Raw genomic sequence first — 12709 nt, 5'->3', positions numbered from 1 at the left:
GGTGGGGAAATAGTTGGCTAAAAAGCAAGGGGAGGGCTGTATGATTTTTCTGGCTTTTTTGGGGGGGGGCATGCTGTAATGCACTGGCCATTTCATCCTTCCCAGGGAGGATTCCAAGTGGACACTAAAGGAGGGCGGGAATAAAGGCAGAGCTTTTAGGGTTGAACTTTTGCCATTGTGCTCCCAAGCTGCCCCAGCACATGATCTAAGGCAGGGGTCAGCAAACTTTTTCAGCAGGGGGGCGGTCCACTGTCCCTCAGATCTTGTGGGGGGGCTGGATTATATTTTGAGGGGGGGGAGAACGAATTCCTATGCCCCACAAATAACCCAGAGATGCATTTTAAATAAAAGCACACATTCTACTCGTGTAAAAACAAGCTGATTCCCGGACCGTCTGCGGGCCGGATTCAGAAGGCAATTGGGCCTTATCCGGCCCCCAGGCCTTAGTTTCCCTACCCATGATGCAATCAGGGCAGGTAATGCTGACTTAGCAGTCAAGTTGCCCCTTTTTTAAGGCTAATTCCCTTATTCCGAATAGGATTCCTCGCAAGAAAAGGGGAAAGTTGACAGCTATGAATGCTGAGCAGCATTGCAATGGCAGGCCTTGCCTCTCTCTCTCTCTCTCTCTCTCTCTCTCTCTCTCTCTCTCTCTCTCTCTCTCTCTCTCTCACACACACACACACACACACACACATAGTCATACCTTGGAATTCAAACTGAATCCGTTCCAGAAGTCCGTTCGACTTCCAAAACGTTTAGAAACCAAAGCACAGCTTCTGACTGGCTGCAGCAAACTCCTGTAGCCAATCGGAAGCTGCAAAAGCCCCTTCGGATGTTCGGCTTCCAAAAATAGTTTGCAAACTGGCCCCCGGGCCTTAGGTTGCCTACCCCTGATCTAAAGGCTGCACCCTGGCATCTTGTTTGATACAGCCACGTGTTCTGCAGTGCTGCTGCGCCCACCCCCCAGTCACAGGCTGCATCACCCCTGAAAAGACTGCAGCTGTGTGCCATGAGACCGGCAGGAGGGGTTGGGGGGGGGCGGAGAGAGAGAGAGAGAGCCAGCTCAAGTTCTGTTGTTTGATGGGATTAGAGGACGCTCAAGGACTTGAATAACTGCGATCAGGCTGAGAGGCTTTGCACAACCACCCTTCCCTGCCCAGCACAGACTGGATCCACTCCCTGCCCCCTCCGCCCCCTCCCGCGTGCAGGTTGGAGGCAGGCAGGCCTGGTACGCCGAGGTACCAAGCTCAGTGCTGCTCCTTCGTGGGATCTGGGAGTCACAAAGTCACCCCGTGCCTGGCGACGTTATGATTATCCAGGTTGGAACTGGGGAAATCCAGATTCCAGAGCCTCCGGCGATTGGTAGGAGGAAATGTTCCTTCAAAAGTGTTTCACGTCACCCAGGAGAGATTGGGATCAGTTCTGTGAATGGAAGGGGGAGGAAAGCTCCAAGGGAAAGAGAGGCAGGGCCCAAGGTCAACCATGCAGGGTGAGCGTGATGGCACCCACATCCGTTTTATATATATATATATAATTTTTTTACTAGTTTTCACATATCATTTTCAACAATAATTAAATGTACTTTAACATCTTATACAATTTTTTTTTTACTTCCATCAATCACATCTGAAAATTTTCCAATCTATTTACTTGATTTACATTTCTTATTTTCACTGTTGTTGTTGTTTAGTCATGTCTGACTCTTCGTGACCCCATGGACCAGAGCACGCCAGGCACTCCTGTCTTCCACTGCCTCCCGCAGTTTGGTCAAACTCATGCTGGTAGCTTTGAGAACACTGTCCAACCATCTCGTCCTCTGTTGTCCCCTTCTCCTTGTGCCCTCAATCTTTCCCAACATCAGGGTCTTTTCCAGGGAGTCTTCTCTTCTCATGAGGTGGCCAAAGTATTGGAGCCTCAGCTTCAGGATCTGTCCTTCCAGTGAGCACTCAGGGCTGATTTCCTTCAGAATGGAGAGGTTGGATCTTCTTTCAGTCCATGGGACTCTCCAGAGTCTCCTCCAGCACCAGAATTCAAAAGCATCCATTCTTTGGCGATCAGCCTTCTTTATGGTCCAGTTCTCACTTCCATACACCACTACTGGGAAAACCATAGCTTTAACTATACGGACCTTTGTCGGCAAGTTATTTTCACTATTACATTTAAATCTCAAGACTAATATCTCTCTTCTTTGCAATATTTCATAGACGGCACCCACATCTCAGAGGGCCATTGCCGGGGGAGCAGAGATGAAAGCGGGGCACAGACATATTTAGGGGTGCCAGTGAAGTCGCATGTGTTTGATGCACCTCACATTCCTTTGTACACGGTCTGTGAACTGTGGCCCAGCATGCTTTTTCCCACCACAAGGGAGCCTTAGATGCCTTTTCCAGATCATGAGGTACAGCTGCTTGAGATGGTCAAATGCCAGGGGCTGGCGGTGAGAACTACATCACCACATTGCAGGAGGACCACAACTTCTCTCAATAGCCACACACACGGTTTCATCCATAGTCCCTCGTTCTGTTTTTTTAAAAAACGTTTCATTTATTTTATGTACAATCTTTACAACATAGGACTTTACAACCAAAATAAACCAAGACAGAAGCAATAACATGACTCTCACTTTTCATTTGTACTAAATTCTTCTCAGATTTCCTTATTTTACTATTCTTTAACTTAAATCTTCTTCTTTTAATTCCTTGTTCTTAACCTCCTAAATTGCATGTTTGTCCTCTACAATTTTCCAATTACTGCCTTATACCTCCCTCCCCCTTTACCCATTACAGTGGTACGTCGGGTTAAGAACTTAATTCATTCTGGAGGTCCGTTCTTAACCTGAAACTGTTTTTAACCTGAGGTACCATTTTAGCTAATAGGGCCTCCTGCTGCCGCTGTGCCGCCAGAGCACGATTTCTGTTCTTATCCTGAAGCAAAGTTCTTAACCCGAGGTACTATTTCTGTGTTAGCGGAGTCTGTAACCTGAAGCGTCTGTAACCCGAGGTACCACTGTACTTCCCTTCAGCCATGTGCGATCTTCTCTTCATACTGTTATTTCTTGTTGTGTTGATAGCTATTAAGTTTGTTTTTCCATTTGTATTGTAATATTCTCTTGTATCCTTGCGTACCTCAGGCTACTGCATGTTAAATTTAAGCTCTGAAACCAAATCTTATCATATATTCCTGTACGCATTCCCATTCTTTGTAAATTCTGGGCGTCTGCCTTCTCTAAGCACTGCTAGAAGTTCTTTCCTGCTTGTTTTATGCTGCCTTTCTGCAAAAATATTGAAATGCATGAAGCAAACAAAGTCATGAAAGCATACATACTCTGCAGCCTGTCTTGCCCTGGCTTCCGAAACATGGGGTTATTTGCAGTAAATGGACCGTAAGAGATTTCTTTTTGAAAAAATGAAGAGCGCTTAATCTTCCAGAATCCAGAAGATCAAGTTGTGTTGCTTGTTGGCAGCAGCTCAGGTACATTCTAAAGATCTTAGATGCAACTACCCAGGACTTTGCTTAGCCCAGGCCGCAAAGCAGAGGGACCTGCTGATATTAAACAACAATATAGAGGGAGATCGCCCTGGGGAATACACCCACTTCACAAAGTTTGGTGGTAGTGTCATAGACTATATTCTAATCACAAGATTTGCATACAAGTTTGTCAGAGTTCCAAGTGGGCTATAACATTGAAAGCGACCACTTACCCTTAACTCTGGCTTTCGCAGGTCCGCTCCTCAACAATTCTATCGTAAAACCGCAATATATCCCTAATGCAAATCTTGGCATATCCGCAGCTAAAAGAATCAAATGGTCCCCCCTACTGAACGCAGCCCTGGCTCACCTTCTTCAAACAGCTGAGCTAAAGGACATCCATACTGCGATTATATCCGCTAACTCCGCTGCTGAGACCATGAAACTATTCAAGACACTCACAGAAAAGCTAAAACTACACTTCACAACCGTGATCCAAAATACTGCCACAAAAAAGTTAACGGAATTTGCCACCTGGTTTGACTCCGAGTGCAGACAGGCAAAGGGACACCTGCAGAGAGCTTACCATAAATATTGGGCCTCCAGGTTGCCTCTCTTATTTACTGCATACAATTCTCTTAGACGGAAGTACATTCAATAATACTATTTGGAAAGGCTGTTATTTGAGTGGGGAAGAGGAAAGGAATCGAGTACACTCCAATATACACGGAGAAATTAAATATTATATTCCATTTATTACAAAGATTCATTATATTAAACATTCTGTTCAATACCACAGACACGGGCGCAAGTTAGTGACAGAGATTTACCAGAGACAGAAAGCAGGATAAATATAGGCATTTGGAGCATATGCAGACTTCAGGTTCAGAAACTGATTCCTGGTCTTCACAGTGCACCCTTTCCAAACAGAAAGAGGAAGGAAACCAGAGGCGGGGTCTATCCCCAATTGACTTTTCTACTCTTTTTCTGTATGACTGGTTTCATATCTAGATTGCAGCAGAGGAACAGATCTCTGCCTTCTTTCACACCCTGTTTTTTCCCCTCCCCCCCCCATCACCTATCTGCCAAAGACTTTTCACTAACCAGGAGCTCATCTAGTTGAGCAAATACTTCCCAAATTCAGATCTTTCCCACCCTAGTGGCCTCAAATGCTCCTGTGAGATTGCTGCTCAGCAATCATCTGAAAGGTGAATTATAAAGGTAAAGGGACCCCTGACCATTAGGTCCAGTTGCGGCGACTCTGGGGTTGCCGCGCAAATCTCGCTTTATTGGCCGAGGGAGCCGGCGTACAGCTTTTGGGTCATGTGGCCAGCATGACTAAGCCGCTTCTGGCGAATCAGAGCAGCGCACGGAAACGCCGTTTACCTTCCTGCCGCAGTGGTACCTATTTATCTACTTGCACTTTGACGTGCTTTCGAACTGCTAGTTTGGCAGGAGCAGGGACCGAGCAACGGGAGCTCACCCCGTCGCAGGGATTCAAGCCGCCGACCTTCTGATCGGAAAGTCCTAGGCTCTGTGGTTTAACCCACAGCGCCACCCGGGTCCCTTATAAAGCTGAATTATAGGCGCCCATAAAAAACAGAAGCAAAGAAAAATGCGAAGTAAACGGCAGGCTAGCAGCTCTTCACTGATACTAATGGCCACAGAACAACGCACCAGGCCTATACAGATATGAAATGCCTTTAGTTCATTGTAAGTAGGAGACAGTATTCTCTGTGCCTTGAAAGCAAAAAAAAAAGACTCTGTGCCAAGGCACCAGGCACATACTGTGGTCCTGGCAGGTATTATGTATGCAGAGAGCTTCTGAGTTGTCAGGAAACATCCTTTTTAGTTAAAAGGATTCCATCGTACAGTGGTACCTCGGGTTACATACGCTTCAAGTTACATACGCTTCAGGTTACAGACTCCGCTAACCCAGGAATAGTGCTTCAGGTTAAGAACTTTGCCTCAGGATGAGAACAGTGCTCTGGCGGCGCGGCAGCAGCAGGAGGCCCCCATTAGCTAAAGTGGTGCTTCAGGTTAAGAACAGTTTCAGGTTAAGTACGGACCTCCGGAACGAATTAAGTACTTAACCTGAGGTACCACTGTATAGGATTCCACTAATCTACTTTGACACAATATCAGAGCATTGCACCCCAGCATCCCTGTTAGATCTCCTAGATCATGGAATGTAATAGGGTGGATCTTGAATAATAAGTAGATGATGGAGAATCCTCCCCTCTGCTACTCCAACACCCTTCTAAGTCAATCAAGAAGAATGTCATCTATTTCTGTCTTGCTAATCGCCAGCCCTCCCTTGCTAGGGCAGTGTTTGGTACACAGTCGTCTTTAGAGTCCTAAGCTGATTAATATTCCTTGAAGAAGAGATGGGAAACCTCGGGGAGAAACTATTAGCGGAGAGATGGAACCTCAAAGCACCACTGGTTCCTTAGGCAGATAAGGCATTTTATTGTGTGTGTGTGTTATATATACTGTATATATATAATTTTTATTAAATTTTCTGTTTTACAATTTAAAATACTCATTTAAACATCCTTAAAATATCAGTGACTTCCCTTCTTCTCTTTCCATGGTTCATTTTGCATATCATAAATCCCTGAATATTTTACATAAACTAAACCATTCAGTATTCCATTACAGTGGTACCTCTGGTTAAGAACTTAATTCGTTCTGGAGGTCTGTTCTTAACTTGAAACTGTTCTTCACCTGAAGCACCACTTTAGCTAATGGGGCCTCCTGCTGCCGCTGTGCCAGCGCTGCATGATTTCTGTTCTCATCCTGAAGCAAAGTTCTTAACCCGAGGTAATATTTCTGGGTTAGTGGAGTCTGTAACCTGAAGCATCTGTAACCTGAAGCGTATGCAACCACTATTACATCCATCAAGGTACCACTATATTACATGCATCAAAACTTATTTACACTGTTGAATTTATCTTAATGCTGCCAAGGTCTTCAAGTGTACACAATTTCCCCCCGTATATATCATAGCTGATTTGACCGTTTCATCTTGTGTGTTCCATTTTAGCAGCAAGTTATACATTCTTGAAAGTATCTTAGAACTGGGTTCTAACAGTTCTGTTTCTAACTTTGATTTTTCCACCTGGAATCCTATCTTTTTGTCCAACTTAAAAACTTCTTTAATCTGAGCGTAATGTAACCAATCTCGCACTTTATCCTTTAGTTTCTCCAAACTCTGCAACCTCCAGTTATCTCCATCTTTTTCTATTATTTCCCAATATTTCGGCCATTTGGCCTCCATATTGAGTCTTTTCGGGGCCTTAGCTTCCAGTCGCTCGTTTTCCATTTTGGGGCTAACAAAACACGGGCCGCAGTGTTGTTGTTTAGTCGTTTAGTCGTGTCCGACTCTTCGTGACCCCATGGACCAGAGCACGCCAGGCACTCCTGTCCTCCACTGCCTCGCGCAGTTTGGTCAAACTCATGCTGGTGACCTCGAGAACACTATCCAACCATCTCGTCCTCTGTCGCCCCCTTCTACTTGTGCCCTCCATCTTTCCCAACATCAGGGTCTTCTCCAGGGAGTCTTCTCTTCTCAACGGGCCGCAGTACTGGCATACATAAATAAATAACCTTTTAGCCTAAATAACAGCATTTTATTGTCAAGCAATAAGAATTAGCAGCTGGGCGGCCAAGTGTTTAATTTGTAAGAAACGCTTTTCTTGCTTCATCTGTGGATTGGAAATTTGAGCAATTGTAAAAGCAGTTTGCAAATTAAGAGCGATAAGTAGGAAGCGGCACATGCATACGATGAAGGACATACTTGCTGGCAGTAGGTACTGAAATATGGGGGTGCAAGAAAGGCAGTGGGGTGTGAGGAAGAAGACCCAGTTACAGAAAAGTGAGAGGAAGAAGGCTGCGAAAGGCTGGGAAGTAGGCGCACTACATTGGCTTGCCAGCAGGGGGCGCAACAGAACTAACCAGAAATGTTCTTACCCATCCTGCCAAAAGTGACAGCTGTTCAGATCTAACGCACATGTAATGAAGTGTTTTGTTGTGCTGGCTTTTATGGGCTGGGTTCTACCAACCTCGTGGATGACAATTTGCTGGAATACTAGAGAGCATGATACATTGCATTTACATCTCATATTTTCTCCAAATAGCTTGTGGTTTTCCAGATCTTTTTGCATCAGGAAATGCCTTTTGCCGGATCATGCCCTTGGTTCCTCTAGTCCCTTATTGGCAGCATTCCCCAGGGTGTCTTTTTTTTAAAAAAAGTTTTTATTTATGCTTTTCAAGTTTATACATTTCATTAGTTTTACAATCAATTTAACATTTCAAAGTTTGACTTTCTCCCCCCTCTTTCTGAGGTTCCTTAAATTTATTTTTCAATATCTTCTGCACATCCAAATTCATTTAATTTGCTCATTTAATTATCGACTTTAAATATGTACTCTTATTACAATAATCCTGCCAATGTTTTTATCTGTTTGCAACTTATCTGCAAATAGTCAATAAACCATTTCCATTCTTTTATAAAATGTTTGTTATCTTGATTTCTTATTCTTCCAGTAAGTTTTGTCATTTCTGCATATTCCGTAAGTTTTTGTATCCATTCTTCCTTTGCTGGGACTTAGGTAGCTCTGTCCCTATAATTCCCAAAGAAAAGGTTCTGGTGTTGTTTTTTTTACAAAAGTTATTTTGAACATCCTTTTCAATTCATTGTATATCATTTCCCAGTGAGCTTTAACCTTACTACAAGACCACCACATATGATAAAAGGAACGATATACAATATCTTTATTGTCATTGTCCCACACAGAATAATGAAATTGAAAAACTACATAAAACATTCAAAACCCCCTAAAAACTCGGAAGCCCCATTTTAAAATATGGTACACTATACTATACTATAAAATACATTATACTATAGAGACCCCTTATGCTGTGTTTAGAACCAGAATTGCATTTGGGTAGAAACTGTTTCTCAGGCGGCTAGTCCTGGTCTTTATAACCCTGTCCCTTCTTCCAGAAGGCAGAAGCTGAAAGAGATCATTTCCAGGGTGCGTACTATCCTGCGCTATCTCTGCCGCTTTCTTATGGCACCTGGCAGCATAGATTTGATCTAAGGTGGGAACCTTCTTTCTCTTTACGTTTCCAACACTGATTTGATTTAGATTTATACATTTTTGCCAGTTTACTAGGTGTTAGATACCAATGATATATCATTTTAATATAAATTTCTCTTAAACCATAACATGCTGTAAGTTTTACTTCCATGTCTATACTGCGACCGATATCTAATGAATACATTAGCGGCTTAAAACACAGTGAGGTCACCCCCCCTCCCCACTTTTGTGCTTCAAATCACATTTGCAGCATTGCTGTACACACCGGGGTGTGTGGTGTGTGTGTGTGTGTGTGTGCGTGTGTGTGTATGTAAGGATGTCTTCACTTGATGCGTATTACCCAAATTGTTTCCCCACACCTGCAACCCTCACAACTCCTATTCAAGGAAGCTGTCAACCACACCAGGACAGAGGCTGTCTGAAACGTACATAGCTCAGCATAACCAGGGCTTGCATTTTCAAGTTGGATGGAAGCTAGTTTGAGGGAAAGCGCATCAAACAGGAGCATCATTTCTTGTATCATGGAATTACAGCGTTGGAAGGGACCCAAAGTGACATCTAGTCCAAGCCCCACAATGCAGGAATCCCTGGCAGATGGTCATCCAGTGACAGACAGAGGCGTTTTTCAAGAAACTACTATGGGATACCCTACCTGCCCGCAAACTGTCTCAACAGAGTGGTGCATGTTCTGGTTATCTCCCGCTTTGACTACTGCAATGTGCTCTATGTGGGGCTACCTTTGAAGGTGATCCAGAAACTGCAATTAATCCAGAATGTGGCAGCCAGACTGGTGACTGGGAGCGGCTGCCAAGACCACATAACACCGGTCCTGAAAGACCTCCATTGGCTCCCAGTATGTTTCTGAGCACAATTCAAAGTGTTGCCACCCAGAAAGTGGTGTTGGGGGATGAGTGTTCAGGCCCCTGGGCTCTCACTTGTGGGGTGCCTCAGGGTTCCGTCCTCTCCCCCATGCTTTTTAACATCTACACAAAGCCACTGAGAGAGATCATCAGGGGGGTTGGGGCTGGGTGTCCATCAATATGCAGATGATACCCAGCTCTACCTCTCTTTCAAATCAGAACCAGTGAAGGCGGTGAAGGTCCTGTGTGAGTGTCTGGAGGCGGCTGGAGGATGGATGGTGGCTAATGGATTGAGGTTGAATCCTGACAAGACAGAAGTACTGTTCTTGGGGGACAGGAGGCAGGCTGGTGTGGAGGACTCCCTGGTCCTGAATGGGGTAACTGTGACCCTGAAGGACCAGGTGCGCAGCCTGGGAGTCATTTTGGACTCACAGCTGTCCATGGAGGTGCATGTCAATTCTGTGTCCAGGGCAGCTGTCTACCAGCTCCATCTGGTAAGCAGACTGAGACCCTACCTGCCCACAGACTGTCTCACCAGAGTGGTGCATGCTCTGGTTATCTCCTGATTGGACTATTGCAATGCGTTCTACGTGGCGCTACCTTTGAAGGTGAAATATACTCAGAGTCGCAAGGTGATTTCATGCTCTTTATTCAGCTCATAGTGGTGAGGAGGAATGAATGAAAGTCCCCTCAAAGTATCTGCTTTATATACATTATTTACACAATGGGCTGCACATGATTGGCTAATTCTGGAATTCTACTGTAAGCCAATCAGGTTGTGGATTTCTTCTATCTGGAGCATGATTGGGTGGTTCCTGCCAACCAATCATATTGCTGCATTGTTCTAGGACCAATCAGACTGCTGCCTTTTGGATCCTATTGTTCTAGGACCAATCAGACTGTTGCAGTTTGGATCCTATTCAATTCAGTACATAACAGAAGGTGACCCGGAAACTGCAATTAATCCAGAATGTGGCAGCAAGACAGGTGACTGGGAGTGACCAGCAAGACCACATAACACTGGTCCTGAAAGACCTTCCTTGGCGCCCAGTAGGTTTCCGAGCACAATTCAAAGTCTTGGTGCTGACCTTTAAAGCCCTAAATGGCCTCAGCCCAGTATACCTGAAGGAGCATCTCCACCCCCATCGTTCAGCCCAGACACTGAGGTCCAGCTCCGAGGGCCTTCTGGCAGTTCCCTCACTGTGAGATGTGAGGTTACAGAGAACCAGGCAGAGGGCCTTCCCGGTGGTGGAAAGAAACAACTATCTGACTTTTAGAAGACATCTGAAGGCAGCCCTGTTTAGGGAAGTTTTAATGTTTGGAGTTTTATCACTGTTATTATTATTATTATTATTATTATTATTATTATTATTATTCTGTTGGGAGCTGCCCAGAGTGGCTGGAAAAACCCAGCCAGTTGGAGTGTGGTAATAACAACAACAACAACAACAACAATAATAATAATAATAGTTGTTGTTGTTGTTATTGATTGTGGCTAACGGTCATATGTACTGTACTTGGCTTCAAACACCAGTGGTGGGAGTACATTGGGGCTAGAGTAAGCAGTAAGCAGTAATGGATACATAGACTAATTGCCAGGCTGTGTATGAGAGAGAGAGGGAGAGGGAGAAAAACAGGCAGGTAACTAAACAAGGCAGCCCAGGAATGCTGGTAAATAATTCAGCCAGACAGCTGATAACGTCTCTGACCCAGGAAGGTGGAGGGGAGGAAGGTTTTCAAGGGCGCCAGGACCCGGAATCACTTTTGCCGGCTGTGGAGAAACTCTCTTCCCTTTGCCTAAGTCCTCCTGCCTCTCAGCTTTCCCTGAACTCAAACCGGCCTGACCAGCTTTCTTCTCCATCTCTGCCTCTGGACACACACGCACGCCGGGGATCGAAGCCAAACTGGGCCCTGCTGAGTTGGAGATGTGGAGAGATGCCTCCTCTTTGACTTTGCCATTCGGGCAATGCAGAGGCATCTCTTTGTGCTTCTGATCTGAGTGGGGCAGAGGGGGGCTGGGAGCGCACCCTCCCCACCCTGGGCACAAGCTTCACCCCCTCCCCGCCACAGCCGGAGGTCTCACCTGGAGGAGAGGCAGCTCACATTTTGGGCACTGGCTGCTGCAAAGGTAAGTGAAAAGAGCAGAGGGGTAAAAGCAGAGTAGCTGCGGTAGGGAGGTAAGATTGTAGACTTGGAAGGGGTGCCAGGGGTCATCTATTCCAACACCCCGCAATGAAGGAAAGGGCCTACAGTGCCAGTGTTGGCCTGCAGGCTTGGAGAGGGTGGCATAGTGCTGGGCAAGGGGGAATGCTTTGACTGAAAGCAAAACAAAACTCATAAAAGCACAATACCGGTAGATTATTATTATTTTCCTCTTGGATTGGAACAGGGCCAAGGTAGCTCCCTTTTGCCCTTTAAGAAATCTGGAAATTGGCCAAAGTGGTTCCTCAGACTGGCACCAATTTGGCTGCTTTTTAAATAGTTCTGCGGAAGAGGGGATTTTGGCAGGTGGTGCTTGCTTATTAGGTAAGGAGCAGAAAAGCTGCACCTGCAGAGACTTCCAAACTCTCGCTTTCCATCACCAGGGTTTCCCAAACATGGATCTCCAGCTGGTTTTGGACTACAATTCCTATCATCCCTGACCACTGGTCCTGCTAACTAGGGAAGATGGAAGTTGTAGTGTAAGAACAGCAGGAGACCCAAGTTTGGGAAACCCTAATCTATAGCAACATGGTCCTCCCTCTCCATGCTTACCAGGCCTACAGAATATTGTTTTACGGAGGCAAAGGAAATAACAAACTCAGGTATGCAATGTGGGGCAAAGGGAAGGCCCTATAAGTTGCATCAAGATGTTTGCATGTGCAGGTAACTGTGGCTAGGAGCACTTGTGCCCAATTAAACCTTTCACCTGTACTTCTATGGGTAAAGGTAAAGGGACCCCTGACCATTAGGTCCAGTCGTAGCCGACTCTGGGGTTGCGGCGCTCATCTCGCTTTATTGGCCGAGGGAGCCGGTGTACAGCTTCTGGGTCATGTGGCCAGCATGACTAAGCCACTTCTGGTGAACCAGAGCAGCGCACGGAAACGCTGTTTACCTTCCCGCCGGAACAGTACCTCTTTATCTATTTGCACTTTGACGTGCTTTCGAACTGCTAATTTGGCAAGAGCTGGGACCGAGCAACGGGAGCTCACCCCGTCGCGGGGATTTGAACCGCCGACCTTCTGATCGGCAAGTCCTAGGCTCTGTGGTTTAACCCACAGCACCACCCGCGTCCCA

General features: G+C 45.6%; 1 protein-coding gene across 1 annotated transcript in view; it reads left to right on the top strand.

The window, feature by feature from the left end:
- Positions 1–11158: 11158 nt before the first annotated feature.
- The window catches only part of PALM3 (paralemmin 3), a 40594-nt gene continuing 39043 nt past the window's right edge, over positions 11159–12709 (top strand). Inside the window, exon 1 of the mRNA XM_081893939.1 lies at positions 11159–11561. The gene's annotated coding sequence lies outside the window, so the exon portion shown is untranslated. The remainder of the gene's footprint in view (positions 11562–12709) is intronic.

This window comes from Podarcis melisellensis (genome assembly GCF_964234715.1).
Source record: "Podarcis melisellensis genome assembly, chromosome: 17".
In the NCBI taxonomy this organism is placed as follows: Eukaryota; Metazoa; Chordata; class Lepidosauria; order Squamata; family Lacertidae; genus Podarcis; species Podarcis melisellensis.
Note: the sequence above shows the minus strand (reverse complement) of the source record. Positions and strands in the feature narration are given on the sequence as shown.